This window comes from Penaeus chinensis, chromosome 35, assembly GCF_019202785.1.
Source record: "Penaeus chinensis breed Huanghai No. 1 chromosome 35, ASM1920278v2, whole genome shotgun sequence".
Lineage (NCBI taxonomy): Eukaryota > Metazoa > Arthropoda > Malacostraca > Decapoda > Penaeidae > Penaeus > Penaeus chinensis.
Window position 1 is genome coordinate 35,882,430 of NC_061853.1, and position 5,000 is coordinate 35,887,429.

At 40.9% G+C, this 5,000-nt stretch overlaps 1 protein-coding gene across 1 annotated transcript in view; it reads right to left on the minus strand.

Annotated features, from left to right (window-relative positions):
- The window catches only part of LOC125044153 (extensin-like), a 28,728-nt gene that overhangs the window by 10,311 nt on the left and 13,417 nt on the right, over window positions 1–5,000 (minus strand). The window lies entirely within an intron of this gene.

Below are 5,000 nucleotides of genomic sequence, written 5' to 3' on the forward strand. Positions count from 1 at the left end.
GAGAGAGAGAGAGAGAGAGAGAGAGAGAGAGAGAGAGAAGAGAGAGAGAGAGAGAGAGAGAGAGAGAGAGAGAGAGAAAATGCGAGAAAGGAAAGGAAGGGATGATGCAATAGATAGAATAAAGTGAAGGATATCGAAAACATAAACAGAGAAAGACAGAAATAGGCAAACAGTCAGACAGACAGGTAAATGAAAGAGAGAGGCAGTGACAGCAACGAAGAGACGGAGCCAAAAGCAGGGACAAAGACAGAGACAGAAAGAGAGAGAGAGAGAGAGCGAGAAGAGAGAGAGAGAGAGAGAGAGAGAGAGAGAGAGAGAGAGAGAGAAACATCCTGTTCTCTATAATTTACGAGACAAAATAAGTTCGACACTCGCCATATCCGAATGGCGTGTCTGGATAGTATTTGTTATCCGTACCTTGTTATACGAACGTCATTTTGTATTGCGAAATGACCTTATTTGCGAATTATATCAAAGGTAATAACAGTTGTAATAAGACTTTGAGTAACGATGCGGCAAATTACATTAATGATCGTAATGAACGCGGATTATAATGAACGAGTAAGTGATTACTAATTAGTTGTTATTATTGTTATTGTTATGTTCTTATCGTTAACAGTTCCTACTTACGTTTTGAACATAAATATATACTGATTATGGTTGTTTTTATCATCTTTATAAGATAATTGAATGTAACTGCTATTACTACTCTTATTAGAGACACTATCTTTATTGCTATCAGTATTATCATAAGCACTGTTTTTGTTAGCTTTATCACGATCGGCATAATCGTCATTATCTTTTTTATTATTGTTGTTGTTATTATTATCGTTGTTTTCGTCATTATCATTGATATTATTTTCATTATCATTATCATTATTATTACTAGTAGTAGTAGTAGTAGTAGTTTTGCTATGCTTGATGATATTACCATTAATACTAGCAACATCGTTACTATCATTATTATAATAACAGTTATTGTTATCATTGTTATCATCACAATAATAATCATCATCCCCACTATCATTATCCCCACTATCATCATCCTATTTATTATCATTACTATTATCACTATCATTCTCATTATCATCATTATCCTTATTATTGTTGTCATTATCAATATTATTCTTATCACCATAATTACCATTATTATCATTATTACTATTATTACTATTACCATCTTTACTGTTATTGTCCTTATCGTTATCATTGTTATTATCATCATATTTATCATCAATATTCCTACTGAGGAAAGAGAGGAGGAAGGGGCAATACAGAGAGATAAAGAGAAGAAAAGAGAGTTAAAGAGAAGGGTGAGAAAATAAGGAAGGGGTAGAGAGTAAGAGAGAGAACTGGATAAAAGGAAGAGGAAAAGAAAGAAGGGGGAAGGAGTAGAGGGAATGAAGAGGAGTTAGCGGGGAGGAAGAGGGAGAGAGACGGGGAGCAGGGAGCATGCCGATTGAAGGTGGGGGGGAGGGGGTAAGGAGAGCTGGAGGGGGAGGGGTGGAGGAGGGGGTTAAGGAGAGGTCGATGGATAGGGGTGGAGGTGGTGGGGTGGAAGGGGGTAAGGAAGGATGGATGGGGGGTGGGGGGTACGGAGAGGTGGATGGGGGGGTAAGCAGGGGTGGATGGGGGGGATAGGGAAGGATGGATGGGGGGTGAGTAAGAAGAGGTGGATAGGGAGGGATGGATAGGGGGGTTAAGGAGGGGTGGAGGGGGGTAAGGAAGGATGGATGGGGAGGGAGTGGAAAGGGTGAGTAGGTAAGGAAAGGTAGATGAGGAGGGATGGATAGGGGAGGGGTGGGTAAGGAGAGGTGGCTAGGGAGAGTTGGGGGGTGGGGGGAAGGAAGAGGTCAGCCCACACTGGGAAAATTGAGTCATTATTCCGTGACAAATGGGCGTGGCGCTTAATTTCTCGAGACGCTAACGTATGGGGCGTGAGAGCGACCTGAAGGGGCGTGGCTTCGACTTTTTTTTTTTTTTTTTTTCTTTGTTGTCTCTTTTTCTTCTCTTTTCTGTCGTTTCGTATGGCGGGGGGGGGGGGGATAGGAGGAGGAGGAAGGGAGGAGGAGGAGGAGGGGTAAGAGAAGAAGGAATAGGAGGAGAGAGGAGAGAGAAAAAAAGGGGTAAGAAAGACGAGAAATGGTATGAGGAGGAAGGATGAATCGAGTAAAAGGAGAAGAAGATATGGATAAAGAAGAGGAGAAGAAGAAATGAATAAAGAAGAGGAGAAGAAGAAATAAAGAGGAAGACGATAAAAAACAGAATCAAGGGGATGGGGGTTAATAAGTGAAGGAAGAAAATCAAAAGAAAGAACAAAGTATACACACAGGAAGAGACTATATGAGAATAAGAGGAATCAAAAGAGTAGAGAAGAAGGGGAGATAAAGAAAAGAGAGAAGGATGATAATGAGAAAACGGAAGGATAAAATAAAAAAAATATATATATATATGAAAAACGAAGGAATAAAATCGCAAGAACGTTAAAATAACAAACCTCACATGGCAAATTAAGATAAATAGATAAAGAGTGAGATAGGGAGATCATAATAAGACAAAAATAAGAAAGTACTCCATTATTATAATTTGATAACGAAAGAACATGAATAGAATCCTATAATTCGCTCTATACATGTCATATCATTATCTGTCTATCTATTCTTCTGTCTGTCTATGTATTTGTCTTTATCCCTTCCTCTCTAGCTATCTAGTTACGTATCTAATTCCCTTCCACCTCTTCCTTTTTCTTATCCTCTTACTCCTTTACTCGTCGTCCTCCTCCTCCTCCTCCTCCTCCTCCTCCTCTTCCTCCTACTCCTCCTACTCCACTCCTTGTCTTCCTCCTCCTCCTCTTCCTCCTCCTCCTCCTCCTCTTACTCCACTCCTCGTCCTCCTCCTCCTTCTCTTATTACACTCCTCTTCCTCGTTCTCCTCTTTCTCCTCTCTCTCTCTCTCTTTCCCCCTCCCTCCCACCCTCCCTCCCTCCCTCCCTCCCTCCCTCCCCCCCTACTTCTCTCAACCCCCCCACCCTCATTTCTCACTCATAACTATTCTTACGTACCACGAATGTTTCCGAACCTAAGTACACACACGCGCACGCAAGGCCACGAATGTTCTTGCTGTAATAATGTACTCAATAGTGTACAAGCAGTGATTAAATTTTCCAAGTGTACTTTTAATGATAGATGATTCGGCTAGAATTTTTTTTTTATTTTTTTTCTTTTTATCACTTTGTTTATTGCCCTATTTTCTCGTGGGATTTATAGCTAGTTCATAAATATCTGCACCTCCCAAAAAATAAAAAAAAAGAGTTTAATTGTCCCATTATAGCAATTTTACTGTTCTGTTTTAACGTCGCTGGGTGTATTCGTCAATTGTTCAAGGTGATTAATATTGGTTCTCTCATTTCTCGTGCCTTTGTCTGTCCATTTTGTCCTTTTCGTCTTTTCCTCCTCCTTCGTTTCTTTATTGTTATTCACTTGTCCTGATTTCTTCTGAAGGGTCTTTCGTATTCTTTCTTTCTTCCTCTTTTCTGTCTCTTTCTCTCTCATTCTCTCTCTCTCTTTCTCTCTCTCTCTCTCTCTCTCTCTCTCTCTCTCTCTCTATCTATCTATCTATCTTTCTTCCTTTTCTCTCTCTCTCTCTCTCTCTCTCTCTCTCTCTCTCTCTCTCTCTCTCTCTCTCTCTCTCTCCTCTCCCTCCCTCCCCCCCTCCCCCCCCCCCCCCCTCTCTCTCTCTCTCTCTCTCTCTCTCTCTCTCTCTCTCTCTCTCTCTCTCTCTCTCTCTCTCCCCTCTCTCCCTCTCCCCCTCTCTCTCTCTCTCTCTCTCTCTCTCTCTCTCTCTCTCTCTCTCTCTCTCTCTCTTTTTCTCTCTTTCTCTCTTTCTTCCCTCCAATTCCAACCCCTCGCAGCCAATTAGGGCAAATGGCGCATTTTCCAATGACGAAATAATATATATATGACCAGAACATATATCATTTTTAACCACAATTGCCATTGACGGGGAACAGTACTTGCTTACTTCCCCCCACCCTCCCCCCACCCATTCCTCTCTCCCTTCTCTCTTCTTCCTCCTTATCCTTCTCTTTGTCTATACTGTGTCTTTATCCCCTACTTCGCTGACTCTCTCATCATCCTACGTTTTACATATTTTTTCTCTTATTTCCTTTTCTTTATTATATTTCTTCCCTTTCTCCTTTTCTTCCTCGTTTAATTCCATTTCTTCTTTCGTTTTTCGTTTTTTCCCTTGGTCTCTCCTTTCCCTTCTTGTTTCCTTTTCTTTAGTATTATTTCATCTCAGAGAGGGAGAGAGAGAGAGAGAGATAGAGAGAGAGAGAGAGAGAAGAAGAAAGAGAGAAAGAGAGAAAGAGAGAGAGAGAGAGAGAGAGAGAGAGAGAGAGAGAGAGAGAGAGAGAGAGAGAGAGAGAGAGAGAGAGAGAGAGAGAGAGAGAGAGAGAGAGAACGGGCAGACAGACAGAAAGACAGACAAGCAGACGGAGAGAGACAAAGAAAAACTAGTAGAAGAAGAGAGCTTCTGAACGAGACGCAGAAAGAAAGAGTCAGAGAGAGAGAGATCGAAAGAGAAAGACAAAAAAAAACAGAAAAAAAAAACACATAATCTCAGCAACCGGCGAGTCTTGGCAACCCTCACTCGACGGCTGGTCTGCATGATTATTGCATGTGAAATCTTTAATAAAGATGAAGAACGACTGAACGCAATTTTGTTGTTGCAAGGGACGCCTTTGCCCATTGTCTTCGATCAGTCATGCATTATCATCATTATCTTTATTATCATCATTTCTGCTCTTATCACTGTTGTTACGCTTTCTCCTCGTTCGTTTTATCATTTCTTGTTTGCTTGTCATATTTCTTGTTTGAAAGGGTTTTGATGAGACGAAGATATGTATGCATATTACATGTATCTATACCTCCTCATCTGTGTGTCTATCTACCTATCTCTTTATATATTTATTTACATATCTATAATATTATGCGTGCGTA